Source organism: Lygodium microphyllum, chromosome 27, assembly GCF_053477565.2.
Source record: "Lygodium microphyllum isolate KBCC chromosome 27, Lygodium_microphyllum_v1.1.10, whole genome shotgun sequence".
Taxonomy (NCBI): domain Eukaryota; kingdom Viridiplantae; phylum Streptophyta; class Polypodiopsida; order Schizaeales; family Lygodiaceae; genus Lygodium; species Lygodium microphyllum.
This window is the reverse complement of record NC_141161.1, coordinates 17,637,000-17,653,087: the sequence shown is the minus strand read 5'-3', so window position 1 is coordinate 17,653,087 and position 16,088 is coordinate 17,637,000. Positions and strand designations below refer to the sequence as shown.

The 16,088-nt window shown below is 38.9% G+C and overlaps 1 protein-coding gene across 3 annotated transcripts in view; it reads left to right on the top strand.

Annotated features, from left to right (window-relative positions):
* The first annotated feature begins 283 nt into the window (after positions 1-283).
* Positions 284-16,088, top strand: part of LOC148012100 (protein NUCLEAR FUSION DEFECTIVE 4-like) — a 90,473-nt gene continuing 74,668 nt past the window's right edge. For 2 of the 3 annotated variants that reach the window (XM_087668902.1, XM_087668903.1), the window contains exon 1: positions 284-780. The gene's annotated coding sequence lies outside the window, so the exon portion shown is untranslated. Of the gene's footprint in view, positions 781-2,582; positions 2,602-16,088 lie in introns of those variants that run through there. The other variant, XM_087668904.1, reaches the window with a different exon arrangement.

Here is a 16,088-nt window from a genome sequence, read left to right as displayed (position 1 = left end):
TTACTTTTTCCCCATAGAGATTTATGTGCATGTATTTGCAAATCGCCATTTTTCAAAATAAATTCTACAATAAACGTCGGTTGTTAGAATTTGGCATTTTCATGTGTTGGGGGCAAATTGGAACTGTGCGAAGAAAATGACCCCAAGTCAAACTTTTACCTTTTCTAACGGACATACGAGTCAAACAAAAGAACGAGATCTATCCATCTCTCCATCCGCACACGTAAAAGAGAAAAGTGACGCCTCCGGTCCATTCCTGAGATGAACTTGCCAAACTTGTTACGATTCGCCTGCTTCCACTCTTGGCTACTGGTAACTCGGGACAATTCGCGCACGTGAGAGAGAGAGAGAGAGAGAGAGAGAGAGAGAGAGAGAGAGAGCCATAGATCTCCGAGCTCTGAGAGAGAGAGAGAGAGAAGAGAGAGAGAGAGAGAGAGAGCCATAGATCTCCGAGCTCTCAGCTGAGAGAGAGAGAGAGAGAGAGCGAGAGAGCCATAGATCTCCGAGCTCTCAGCTGTGAGAGAGAGAGAGAGAGAGAGAGAGAGAGAAAGATCTCCGAGCTCTCAGCTGTGAGAGAGAGAGAGAGAGGCGGGTGGGGGAGAAGAGAACCCCATGCTTCTCCAAGCCCTCTTAGCTGCTGATTATCGATCTGCTCATTGCGTTTCGTCTCCTTGTTTCCTATACAGATGAAGTGATCCTACCTGCTCCTTTGTGTGCCTCTGTTCAGAATTCTACGTCGACACCCCACCTTACATCTCCTAGCACCGTGCCTAGAAACAGGTATGCAAAGACCACACTTCTATGCCAATGTCTGCATTTGGGGATTCAACGTTAACTTCTTATAAAGCAGATGTGCATCTGAATGTGCTAATTATTCTCTTATTGGTACATATGGCCATTGCGAAATAGTTTGCTGCAAGGGAAATTCACGATTTGCGTGTGTTGAGTTGGCATTGGCGAACCGATTTTAATAGCGGTCCATCATGTAATAATTGCTGTGGTTCATCACAGAAGTACGCTTGAATACACCGGTTGATTGACCGATGAATTATCTACTGATAACAGCAGCTAAACTCAAACGTCCCCTTTGTTCAACTGGACATCAAATAGGTAAAAGTGCTGTGTGTCTCATGCAGATAGCATCCTGAAAGCTACATGGATAGACTCCATGCTATAGATTGACCTAACAATTGCAATGCATGGACATATGTACACCATGCAGGTGCAACTTGGTAGTAGAAACTTCAGCTGGGTGGAAGCAATGCAGTGAAAGGAGCAGCCCTGGAAGAAACACATGCAAAATTGAACCTACGAAGCTGGCTTGGAGTAGTAGTACTATTTTGGCGGCCCACCAGTTGGATGCACTGAAAGTAGCAGCTCTAGAAGTCAGATATCTGACGGCATGTGAGCCAGTGAACTGCAGTACATCTCTAGACGTGAGAAAACTCCATGAGATCAAAGGATGTGCATTATACAGGTCTGAAGGAATAGAATCCTCTACGTCCTGGATCATCTGCTGCATGCCTCTGACACCAGCCAGCTGATGACTCAGAAAATGCTCCAGTAGCTGGTGGAACTGCTTAGGAAGGGTCCATGCTGTGGCTTGCTGACCATCGAGGATAATCAGGTTGCATGAATGATCAAAGCCTGACAAGATGGCCTATAGAAGGGTTGAGGATGTCTTCCCAAATGAGCGGCTTGTGCTTCATCCAAGGTTGTTTGGAGTTTACCCAAGATTTGGAAGGATGGGAGCCCCAAAAATTCAAGAGAACTTATGCGAGATTGTGCCTTCTTTGGGCTGAGAAGGTGCCTTTAGAGACCACTGACACTCCTGACTTTAGCTCTCACTTTGGACGTATTAAGTTTGCTATGTATTCTGATGGATTATTTCCTTAGGAGTCAGGACTGGTTAACTGATCTGGAATAAGGTGAGGAGAGGCTCGTCTGAGAAAACTGGTATTGTCCTACAGTTTGGAAACCAGAGCACTACAATGAGGCAATGGATATACACCCCAGAAGTGATGCATCTGAGTGCTGGAATGCCGGCCACAATGACTCGAAGCAAACAAAACACTGACACACTGAATTCTTCATGCTTGCTGGTGGACACTTTTAAATGCACGTCCTGTATGAGACTATGTGCACACTCCTATGTACAGCGCTGTGAAAATTATGCCCTAGAAGCATCTTTATAGGTTTAAGCATGGGCTGTAATGCAAAATAGTACACCTTCAATGTGCTTCCAACTTAAACAAATCTCTCTCTACCTTAAACAAATCACTCTCCAGGTGTACATAATCTAGGGAGAATGGCTCACAGATCTTGTTCGGGCATTTTGAAAAATTTTATCCAGAATTATATGTGCACTATTAGCTCACACACAGCTTGACACAAGTGGTTCCCCTTACAGTACTTGCTTCTGCAAATGAATGATATAACTTGTCAACCGGTTTTACCTGGATGGAGCAACCTGGGCTACCATGCATTAGTCAGGGCATGACTGAATAAACAAGCAACCAAATGCTCAACATCAGCAGCAACACACTAAAACACAATTGAGCCACATGCGAAATGTAGAGAGAAATTGATGGAAAAGAATAGGTGATGATCCATGAAGCCTCACTCAAGTAAATCCTTAAGACATAAAGCTAATTCTGTACTTTGTTAGAATTGGTTCTCTGAGTCCCAAATCAATACTATATTCTTGAGGTTTAGAAATAGTATGTTGAGAATATGCTTGAAAAAGTAGCCTATAAACCTTTTATAATATGAAGAGAGTCCAAGAAAATTGTGTATCATCATGCAAGTTTCTAAACTGAGGCTAACTATACAAATTGTTTTAACTTTTGTAGGATCCCTTCTAACACCATTTTTTGAGACAATATACCCTAAGAAGTGAATTGTTGACTTAAAGAATTCACCTCTTTTTGCATTAATAACAAGCTCATGTTTTCTGAGTTCCTTAAATAGGATAGTTAAATGCATCCAATGTTCTGCCTCATTGTTTTAGTCGAATATGAACCATCATGCAATTGAACATTGTAGGTGCATTTGCGAGCCCAAATGGCATAATCAAGAACTCCTTCAACCCAAAGTTGGTCATGAAAACTATCATGTGCACATCTTTAGGTCTTATGCATATCTAATGATACCCACTTTTAAGGTCTAGCCTATTGGAAATTACACTTTCCTCCAACTAATCAAGAATGTAAACAATCCTTAGTATAGGTGACCTACTTTTGATGCTAGTGTTCTTCAAGGTGCAATAATCAATAACCATGCCATGAACCATCCTTTTTTTGCACAAGGAGTACATGCAAGTAGAAGGGTGCTGAAGTGAGATGAAGCAACCCCATTTTTGACAGCTCATTAACTTGACTCATTGATGATTGATTTCTATTGTTGGGAAGCACACAATCTATAGGGTGGACATGTTTGGAGGCATAATATGAAGCATAGGTCATTGGATGATCCTCTAGGCTTCCTTGGGTAAAGAGTCATAAAAAAATCTTCGAATTCATTTAAGGATTTTGTTTGCTCATTACTCAACATTGGAACATTAGAGTCAGAATAATTAGTACTTAACATCTTTTGCAAAACCCAAGTAAAAAGGTTTTTCTTATCGGAGAAATTGATGAAGCAAATACAATAGGAATCGACTCTCCCTTCAATTTTACATCAATGTAGGGTATGTATGCACGGTGTGGGTGGGTTCCTCAAAGTAGTGTGCTCGCTTTGCAATACAGCTGTGAAGTCATTGGTATATTGTCTTAAGCAATGCTGCAGAATTGATGAGGGAAATGTCTTTGGGCACCAAGAAGTATATGAAAGTAAATGTTTGGAGAAGAGGGTGTAGAGAGAAGTAGAGGTCTAGAGAGAGTGGAAGTCTAGAGAACAATGTAGAAGTCTCGAGAAAAGGGTGTAGAAAGAATTAGAGATCTAGAGAGGAGTCTGAATGGTGAAGAGAGGTCTAGAGCAAAACGTAGAAAAAGTTTCGGATGAAGAAAATATAGAAGTTTGGAGAAAATGAAGTATAGTGGAGATGCAAGATGTTGATGGCAGTAGATGTGTGTGTCCTGTATAGTCATTTCTTGCCTACGAGCCTCAATTTGAGTCAAGATGAGGACATTAGGAGCTTTGATATTGTCATTGTTTGTCACTTTATGTGTTTTAGCCTATAATACATCAGTGCATTTCTTTTTGGGCATTGTAGGCTGTCCTGGTGCCCACAATTTGGGATTGGCCACTTGATTACTAGTTGTGGCCCCAATAAGCCTATTTACAGGTGGCTTGCCTCCCATTCATCACAGCCATTGTGATCATTCAACTAGCCCTCCTCATTCTCTCTCATCCCCTTGCTACCATCTAGTGTCCACATTGATGCTTAGTGCTGCGTGTTGGGGTTGACCATTGCAGCCTTGTATTTTCAATCATTGCAGTCGGTTTGTTCCTTCTCTTCTCTGTTAATTTAGCTGCCTCCTCTCCATGTTCACTTTTCTTTCAGTTGCGCACTGCGTATTGGGGCTGACCATTGCAGCCTTGTATTTTTTAGTAATTGCAGTCAGTTTGTTCCTCCTTTCCTTCATTAATTCAATCTCCTCTCCATATTCACTTTCATTTCAGATGCGCACTCTCATGTGGTATCATTCGCTGAGTTGGGAGCCCCAGAGTATTCGAAAAGGAGCAGTCTATATACCATTCCAGCCAGCTGGGTGGACTATCATCAGCCCCCTTCCTCTTGCGTTTTTGAATGTGGGCAGTTGTCAACTATCTAGGGAGTCCCTTTCCCAGCTGGGTGGCACATCAGTCTTGCTGGTTGACCATCTGTAGGCATTGATGTTTTTTCTCAGCCCTAAACTCTGTGTGCACAGCAGGCCATTGCAGTTCTGGGCATTCTCGGTCCTCTACCACCCCTGAGTTGGCTGCTAGCTGAAGACCTGTTTTTCATCTGCGTTTACTGCATACTGCAGACCAGCCTCACTGCCCGGCATCAACTCACTTCTCTCTCCTTGGATAGTCCCCATCTACATGGTTGCACCTTAGTCCTTTGTCTGGCCAGCACACTGACGGACCTTGAACAGGTGCAGAACACACAGTGCAACATCTTTTCTTGTGTTTTATTATATGTATTCTCAAAGGACATCTATGGCCGACAAGCATGATGTGAGGGATTGTGTGGATCAGGACTGCGAGGACCATCATAGCTATGACTAAGACCGTGAAGGCTAGTGTTCATAGAGCCATGATCGTGAGGATTATTAGACAATCAGTGAATGACCATCATCATATCATTCTCTCTCTTTTCAATCTTTTGGGGCTACTAGTCCCCGATTAGCAGTGATGGCATGCCTTGTGTAGGTGCCTATCCTACCCTCTCTACTTGCATCTAATAAGTTGAATGGGATGAACTACCGTCTATGCAAAGTCTAGTCCATCCTTGACACTTTTGGCCTTTGGGATTTTGTCGCAGTCCCTATACCTTTGACATACCGTGGATCCTTGTGTTGGAACGACCTCAAACTTGATAGCTTTACGGGAATTGGTTGAATGCCAAAGCTCATTCTTTTCTCTTTCTGAGTTGCAGAGATTCTATGCTTGTCCGAGTAAGACACATCCACATTGCCATAGAGGTCTGGAAGAGATTGACAACTCTTTACCAAATTAAGGCATTCGGGCATTGCCTCTCTCGAGTCGAAGCTACAACAACTCTCTATTGTAGATTCCCTTCTGATGAGGGATCACACCAACAAGATAGAGGAGGCTTGGGATGAGGTTCTATCCTTGGTAAGACCATTCCTTTAGAGAAATAAGCTGTGACTCTTCTTTTACATCTTCCGTCACTGACATATGATGTGTTTTACACTAGTCTTCTTACCCCTTATATAGGGGACACTATCACTTGGGAGAAGCTAGTCCTGTTGGTGCTTCAGTAGAATACACATCATAGGGGAATAAATTTTGCTAGAGCCAATGCACATAGTAGTGCCCTTATGGCATCATCTATAGGTAAAGGACAAGCCAAGTAGAAAAAAGGGAAGAAGACAACATTGGAGTCATCTTTAGACTCTGATACAGATTTTGAGGGGGAGCATAGAGGATATCCTAAGTGTCCTCATTATGGGAAGACTTTCCATCCTCCCAAGGAGAAGTATTGGAAGAAATACTCTCACCTTTATCTGGGAGCGAATGATGGAGCTACTACATTAGAGCCTTCCTCTATCTCTACTTCAATACCAACTCTTATCACTGGAATATATGGTGAGAATATTTATTCAATAAATCTTCAAGTATCACGGTTTACCACAATCCATCATGGGTGATAGAGATCCACGAACCACTAGTCTCTTTTGGAGAGCTCTTTTTAAAATTTTGGATACAAAGCTTATTTTTTCTCTCTCTTATCATGCTCAAATAGATGGTCAATTTGAGATAACCAATCTCATAATATTGGATATACTAAAGTGCTATTATCATGAAGCTAACCAACAATGGAAAATACATTCATTTTTGGCAAAATATGGGTATAATAACACAATTTATACTTCTATAGGTAAAGCACTCTTTGAGATTATATATGGTAAACTACTCTTGCTTTTTATTCTCATAAAATGGAGAACATATTTTATGCTGATGAGTTTGTGTGTGATATGGATACAACTTTTGCTTAAATGAAACAAGCTATACAAAGATCTCAAGATAAATAAAAGAAAGCAATAGATAAGCATAAAATACACTTTGCTTTATAGGAGGAAATTGGGTGTGGTTGGAATTTAACAAAGCTTTTCTAAAAAACCCTAACAAGCCTTCATCCCAAGTCACTAACCTGGTAGTAAGAAATTATGAGCCATTTCAAGTCATTGAAAAGTTAACGATGTTTGTTACAGGTTACAACTTCTAAAGTATTGGATAATTTACAATGCTTTTCATGTTTATATTTTGAAGCGATATTTCAACCAGAGCAAATAGTTATTCATATAATCAAAAAATGAGGAAAGAATATTTCAAAAAAGTTACTATTGAAATTTAAAAATTATTCTCATTTAGATTCTGAATGGATGCCAAAGACTATAGCTTAAGAAAAAGCTGTAGGATCAGGAGTGCTTTAAGCAATATCTTGAGGACAAGATAGATTTAAAGAGGCAAGGATGTAACCAACCTTTTGTAAATTAACTATTATCATGATGTATTGGCTCAATGATTCAAATTATTTTGATGCTCATAGACCTTGAAATATGCTTTATATATTCTTTGAGGATTAAAAAAAAATGTTAGATGCTCATCTTTTCATTCAACGGTGACCAATGGTTGGAACGTCTTGTAATTATCTCCAAAGTAGGACAGATCCTTACCAAAACACTCAGAAGATTGTGATATAGAAAAAGAAGTGACAGATTTGCTATCTAATTCAGAAGATCAGTTTGCTTTGTCGAAATTCTCCAAAGATTTAGGAGGGAGTGGCTTCATTTCCTCAAAGACTGAGAGGATCAAAAGTAGCTAAAGATAATGATGAGGATAAAGGGAAATCTTTTGATGTATAGGATGAATTGGAAAGTTTATAATTGTCTCTTATCTTGTGACAACCTACTATAAATTGCTCCTACTTGTAGAAGAGAGTTATATCGTAGACTAGTGTGGCGAAGGGCTAAAAGGAGCAAGGTTCTCATTGACAAGATATCCAAGAGGAATCAAAAGTTTAGTCAGGCAGTTAGACTAACTAGAAAGCCTAGATGACTTAAGACTTTTTCACTTAGGTGGTCACATTGACTAGAAAGCCCGTATAATAAGTGGTTTTAGAAGGCAAAACCAAATGCTTGTGATCAAAGAAACAAACCATGTTTTGTGAATCTATACAATTAAGCTCTTTAAAATCCATAAGGGAAAGTGATGTGCGTAGTAGGGGTGCTGTGTGTGTAGCAATAGACACTGCAAAGAGAGTAAAAACGTGAGGAGAGTGTGTACTAATTTTAGTATAGATAAATAATAAAATAATGTATTTATACTTAGGGTATGATACACTTACACCCGTAAGAGTGCATTCATATGTACAAGTAAATATATAAATGGGTAGTGTAACGAAGGGCCTTTACACCCAACAATCTCCTACTTAAAGGTTCGGAGTGAATCTTTAACTACCTCCCACTAGTTGAATGCAATGCTCATGTTGAGCCTTTGCAAGTCTCTTAGTGAGAACATCTGTAGGGTTATCTTGTGTTTTGATCTTAGTTAATGTGACTAGACCATCATCCAAAACTTGTATGATAAAGTGGTACTGCTCATCAATATGTTTGGTACGTGCATGAAACATGGCATTCTTAGCTAGTATCCAAGTCACCTGCCATGTCTGCATCACAATATCCTTGCAAATGTAATGTATCCTTTCCATAGCATATACATCTTGTTTGTGTGTCCTTAAGGTTGGGCAATTTGCTTTTCTAAGCTTATCATACGGTGGTAATGGTACACAAGAGGCTTAGTATCAGCCATAGAAAACCTGTCAAGTACTTTGCTGATGTACTTTTCTTGTGAGAGAAATAAGAGCTGTTGCTTTCTCTCTCTCTCTCTCTCTCTCATTACACACATGCCCAAAATGTGTTTAGCTACACCCAAATCCTTCATGGAGAAGGCTGAATTCAGCTGTATTTTCAATGCTTTAACCTGGCTTTTATGCTTACTAGCAATAAGCATATCATCCACATAAAGCACAAGAATAATAAGGCTTCCATCATTAGCCTTCTTTGTATATAAGTAATGATTTGCATTGCTTCTCTTGAACCCATGTGAGAGCATGAAGGCATAAAATTTCTTACACCACTGTCTAGGAGCTTGCTTTAGACCAACAAGCTTCTCTTAAGCCTGCACACCAAATTCTCCTTTCCTGACATGACAAAGCCTTTTGATTGCTTCATATACAACTCTTCTTCTAAATCACCATGTAGAAATGTAGTTCTAATATCCATTTGATCAAGCTCTAGATCTTTTTGTGTATAACCCTTAGCCACAAGCTTGGCTTTGTATTCGGGTTTGCCATCTACACACTTGATTTTATAGATTCATTTGTTAGGAATGGCTTTCCTATCTTTGAGCAATGGGATCAAATCCCAAGTATCATTTTGATACAAATATTTCATTTCTTCTTGCATAGCTAGCTCCCACTTTTTCTTTAGTTCACAAGATTGTGCCTCTTTGTATGTGAGTGTCTCACCCTCATTTGTGAGTAAAATGCAGTCTAAAGAGGATCAAACCTCAGTATAGGCCTTCTGACACGTGTAGAACTTCTCACCCAATGATTTGCATTCTCGAGCAATGGGCCTACATCCAAAGAAATGTCAATAACCTCATTATTTGGCTGTTGAACTACAGACTACTATAATTCATTTTTAGCATGCTGATTATGCTGCCTAAGTTGATTTTCAGCATCCCTTTGCCACCCATTTTCATTTGGCTCAATAATGACACGGTGATCATCAAAACCAACATTAAACAGGGCTGAATTTTCAATGGTTGATCGCTGTTTAAGTGGTTGATAATGCTGAAATTTCACTTTCTTCTTGTCTAAGTCACTAGAAGTGACATTTTTCAGTAGCTTTGATTCATTAAATACCACATCTTGGCTGAAATTACATTTTTCATATTTGGAATCCAAAATCTATAACCCATTTCACCTTCATCTTCATAACCCATGAAGATTCCTCTAATGGATTTCATGTCAAGTTTGGTTCTGCTATCAATAGGTACATGTATATAACATTCACAGCCAAAGACTCGTAAGTGGTCATATGAAGTGGGTTTGCTAGGCCAAACCTCTTTAGGGATGCCACTAGTAAGTGCACGATGTGGAGATCGGTTGCAAATACGCACTGCAGTTTTAAGTGCCTCCCCCCAAATGATTGTAGGGGAGATTAGTTGTGAACGGCATGCATTGAATGTTCTCATATGAAAGCACAATTCATCCGCTGAGCTACACCATTCGATGACAGATTATAAGGGGCAGAGAGTTCCTGTTTAATATTGTTTACATCACTAAATTGATTGAATTCTTTTGATACATACTCTTCCCCATTATCTGTTCTTATGCACTTTAATTCTAAACCCTCGAGTGCTAGTGAATGCATAAAACCTATTAAAAACGTCCAATGCCTCACTTTTTTGCTTAAGCAAGTAAACCGATAGCTTTCTAGAGTGATCATCAATAAATACACGAAATAACGGAAACCACTATGAGTTTTTATTGGTATGGTACATACATTAGAATGGACTAAATCTAAGATACATGCCTTTCTAGAGGCTCCGTGAGAGTATGAACTCTTTACATGTTTTTCCAAAATACAGTCATCATCATAAAGTCAAGCTTTGAATCTTTCACATCAACTCTTCCAAGTGAAGAGAGTGCATGTAAACCCTTTTGGTTCATGTGTCCAAGATGCTTGTGCCATAGCTTCATGTGTGATTGCACTTTTGCGTCTGCAATAAACTTTCTAGGAAGTGCCTTGTAGTGTAGATAATATAAAATTCCTTTTTTACTGCTTGTAGTAATAAGCATGGATCCTTTTTGTGCCTTCCACATTCCACCACCAAAAGTAGTGAAGTAACCCGTGTTGTTTAATTGTCCAATTGAAAGCAAACTCTTCTTGATGCTAGGTACATACCTAACATAATGAAGAATCAATTTTTTGCCGTTTTCAAGAGCTAGGTGTATGGTGCCAACTCCCTCTATATAACATTCATAGTTATTCCCTAGGTAAACTTTCCCAAGGTGACCTGGTGTATAAGAAGAGAAACACTCCAAAGACGAAGTTACATGAAACGAAGCACCACTGTCAACAATCCACGATTGTTACAAGCCATCATGAGCAGACAATAAGGCATCTATTATGCCCTTTTTAGTGATATACATGCATTCTATTGTCATAGCATGCGGATCTAAAGATGCAACCAACAAATCTGCAATATCTTCATTTTCTTCTATCTCTTCAATGACAGCCCTAGATACCACATTTACCTTCTCTATTTCTTTAGGGGCAAAGTTGCTATCTTTCTCATTCTTTTTGCCATTTGCATGTATCAGCTTTTTTCATTCTTATTTCTTTTTAAAATACTTGCAATCGGGCTTTTTATGCCCTCCGTTGCCATCAAATTTCCGAATCTCAAAAAGATTTTCTATGTCAGAAGTGGATGGATTGCCAGTCATTTTCAGTAATAAATTATTGTAGTAAAATGCTGAATATTTTCAGCCAATAGCAAGGTTGCTGAATATAACAACAAGTACACAAAATGCACTTCCAAAGTGCTCAAGAAGCAGACAATTTGCTGCAATTTCAGTCCAAATAGGCTGATTACAGCATATACATGCACAAAATGTGATAAGTATGCATAAAAGACAACTCCCACTTCAATAATACATCACTGTAATGCCCATATGCAACAACCCAAGTGCCATATATACCACTGTTTCATTGCACAATGAGCATTCAACATTACATGTACTAAAGGAAGCTGCCTTTTGACAACATTTGATACATCTCAAGTAAGAATTTCTCCCATTCAATAATGAATTTGCTGTTATTTCATTGCCAAAAGTTGAATTAGTGCAAAATACATCACCAATGTGAACAGTCCCAAAATTTCTTTGACAAATTTGCCCCAATTGTATAAATAGAAGTTTGTGAGTGCCAAACAAGGGCAAATGTTGCAGAAATTTAACAAATTCTGCAAAAGCCCCAAATTTCTCGGGTCCAAACGTGCACGAATGTCAGTGAATTCAACTCAGTTGAGTAAAATTTCACTGATACATGAAAAGCCCTAAATGTTCCAAAGCCAATGTATACAATGTCTACAAGTTTTAGGTCAAATGTCACTGCACAAGTATTCATTCTGCAAAATTAGAGAAAATCCCAAAAGGGCTGACAGTTATAGTGTCTAGAGATCGCAACAGATTTAATGAATGTTAGTCCAGAACTGACAACAAGATTCCCACGTCACCACAGGAGGGCATGACAGCTGTCGCACTGTTCCAGAAGGTACTTCCAGCTGTCGTTTTTCTGATATCAGGGTTTCAGATTGTTTGATTTTAGGGCTTCATACAGTTTGATTTTAGGCTTTTAGACTGTTAGTCTGATTTTAGGGTTTCAGACTGTCTGTATGAGAAAAAACGATTTGGCCTTGAGCAAAAATAACTTGCGCCTGTACAGATTTAGGGATACATGTGACCCAGAAAGTGACAACTTGATGATTTTCTCACGCCAAATGAGCTGGACCTGACTCGCACAGACTCAAGGAAGACACACACCTTGACCAAAGCTCTGATACCAGTTTGAAGGGGTGTGCACAGCAAGAGTGGTGTGCGCGCAGTAGTAGAGAGTGCTGAGAGAGCAAAAATGTGAGTAGGGTGTGCACTAGTGTGGTACACACAAAGAATAAAAGAATGTATTTATACTTAGGATATGGTGCACTTACACTTGTAAGGGTGCGTTCACATGTACAAGTAAATATATACACAGGAAGTGTAATGAAGGGCCTTTACACCCAACAAAACATGGGGTGAGCTACATTTGTAGTCTCTTTCTGGTTCTAGTTTTGGGCCTGAAAGAGGATGCTAAGTTATAAAAGGCACATTTCACATTAAGCTTTTATTAGTAATTAAACAGCCCCAAAACTAAAAAAATTATCAAAGTTTTTGTGTCCCATAAGTGAACACCCAAGATTTGGGAGAATCCACATCTATAAATAGGAGGTTGCTGCCCCACCCACTTGTTCCATCCCTTTTTTGCAGATTTCAGCCATCGCTCTCTTAATCGGGCAGCCATCCATTTCTTCATTGATTACTACCATGCCTTTCTTCTTTATTTTTGTCAATTTTATTGGCATTTCTTTATGTTGGCAGACTTAGCTATTTATAGACTAGGCTTCCTCCTCCTTTGTCACCTTATCATCATTATATACTTTGACATCTTCAAGTCCTGTTGGAGAGAGAGAGAGTTGGTGCTAATGCCCACTCAACTAATGTCTCACTGTTCTATTCGACTGTCTCATGACTTGGTATATGGATTCCATTTTCCGAGCTTTTTTTTGAGTTCTCTTTGTATTGTCCTTCTCTTTCTTGCAGTTGCTCTTCTCTCGTGTTGTGCATTTTGTTACAATAGATTCTCACACTCCCATTGCTGCACTGGTATTAGATGTCCATGTTCGGGATCTTGATGCTTCTTTTTGCTGCTGCAAATCCGTCCTCACATTGCTCCATTGCTGATCAGCCCTCTACTAACTATTGCTGCCTAGATGACCAGTTCTTGATTAGAATTGGCCCATTTCCAGCATTCTTACCCTGCATTTTGCACGCAGCTTCTTGTTTTTGCTTTTGTAGGGCTGCTATGATTTGGTTCCTACTATCTTGCTGTATTTATTGCCTAAACAGTCCGCGTTTTTATGTTCAGCACCTGTATTTTCTGCATTAATAGTGTTTGCAGACTGGGCAATAGTTCTCACAGGCTTCTGGCAGTGTTTTTTGCCTGTTCTCGTTATTTTTGACCCTTTGTTGGCTGTGTTTGATTAGATTTTACCTGTTATAGCAGTCATTTTGTGATCAAGTCTCTTTGAACTTGTGTGTGAATCCTTGGCAATCTGTGTTGTGTTTGGCTGTACTCTCTCTTCCTACATCTCTTCTTTTCTTCATCTTCACTTCTTATCCTCTCCAATTTTTAACCAATGACCTATGGCCTGTCTACATTTGGCCGCCAAATATACCATGCCATAATTATGGCAATGAGCCCATCTGTGGCAAAGTTCTACAAACTGCAATGTCTTGTGAAGTCAGGAGTCTGAGTCATCCTCAGCTCATGATCTACAATGACATGAGAGACGGTTCCATGAGTACCTATTGATGATCTACAATGACATGAGAGACGATTCCATGAGTACCTATTGATGAACTGTGCACCTACTCCCCAAGTTACTATCATTTGTCAGAGTTCCTCTTAAATGTTATTTAGAGTTCCTTCTCTAGACCTCATGGGCTGTAGAGCAATTCCAAAGCTGAGTCTTCTCTATTTTCCACACCTAGAACATTGAATAGGAATCCTACCAAGTCCAAAGATTTTACTTGTCAAGACCTAAACCAATGACTGAAGCTTCTCTCACCTTCTTCTCAATAGCTTGCCTTCCCTTGCATACAGCTTCATGCGTCTTCATCTTCTCCTTTTTTGCTTGAAGCCTCCCTCTCCCCCTCTCTCACTCCTCTCCTGCCCCTCTCTTGCCATGCTACTGTTTTAGGAAACAGCAGACAGCTGCCCTATCTAGCCTTTTCCCTCCACCCATTACAACTTCTTGCCTCTCTTTCATTGCATGCTCCTTCCTCTTCATACTCCTTATCTCACCCGTGTGTTCCTTTTCCTTGTCCAATCTTCCTTGTACTTTTTGCTGCTTCCTCTCTTTCTAGCAGTTTTGATTCTAAGCTTTCGGTAGGTCCTTTCTTGGTCTAGGCATGCATGCAATGGAAACCAATAGATCAATGCTAGCACAATCCATTGTTGCTCATAAATATTCTACCTCACATTTCATTCTACCATGTAATATATTCAAGCCTTCAAAAATAAATTAAATGCTAGGATAGTTACAACTAGAACTTGTTTCAAGCAACAATTCACAATTCCACCGTAGTAGATTTGAGAGCTAATTCTAGTAGAGAAAAGGTGAGGGTTGAAGTAGCTTTTATGCTTTTAGTCTCACCAAATGTGAAAGAGCTCAACAATTATACAAAATATTTTTAGTCAAATTAATTTGGGAACCCCTACCTCTAGGATTAGTGAACATTGCATTGACAATGAAGAAAATTACATTGGTTATATAGTGGATCAATTCTAGGCAATGTGGCATAAGAGCATGGCTAAGAATAAAGCTTAAATTAAAAGTTTCGACCTTAGAATCAAGTCACATTGAAAGTTTCATCTTGTAACGTCCCGTACAATTTAGTATACTTGTTATATATTCGATTATTTTTGAGACTTTCATGATTCAAGAAAATACAAAGAAAGAATACTTACAGTTCAATATAACAATTATTTAGAGAATTCCAGCAATGTGTCCACATAAGAGAAATGGAGACACAACTTTACAGTTTTGTTGTTCTATATAACAACCAAAGAAGAGGGAATATTAAGGTATTTAATGAAGAGGAGTGAAGAATGATGATGGAGATGGATGGGACAACTTTAGACTATCTTTAACTCTTGTATATGAGTTTACAACAAGGAAAAATGATGTAGAATGAGAAGAAATGAGCTTTTTTATAGGAGAAACAGAGACAAATTGAGGATTGAAGTTTATAATTTTGTTGTTCTTTATAATAACAATGAAAGAAGAGGGAATATTGAGGTATTTGATGGAGAAGAGTAAAGAATGGTGATAGAGATATTTGGGACAAACTTTGGGCTATCTATAGTCGCTATATATGAGTTTATAACAAGGACAACCGATGTAGAATGAAAGATAATAACAGTGAAAGAAGAGGGAATATTGAGGTATTTGATAAAGAGGAGTGAAGAATGATGATGGAGATATCTGGGACAAACTTTGGACTATCTCTAGTTGCCATATACAAGTTTACAGCAAGGAAAATGGATGCAGAATGAAAGGAAATGAGTTTTTTTATAGGAGAAAGGGGGACTTACTACAAGAGGGAAAGTGGAGCAACAAAAAACAAGTGTCTAACCACATGTCATGAGGTGTGACAAGTAATAGGACACTTGGAAGCTTGTGTGACAAGTGTCCTAACACTTATCCCTTGTCTATGGCTTTTCTTTTTGGGTTAAGAATTGTCAAGAATATAAACAACCAAATTTAGTAAATATTGCTAGAATACAAAACTTATTATTTTTGGAATATTGTCTCTACTTTTTAGGACTAGCATTTCTAGGTCAATCAGAGGCTTCTAAAATATGCAAGTATCTTGTGAAATATCTTTTTGAATACATTACAAAAAGAGTGTTGAAATTATCATATAAGTTTTATAGACAAAGACATATATATTCTAAACATTTGGTTTACGTATGTATATTGTACAAACATTTTATGATCATGCCATGTTGTTAATTGTAACT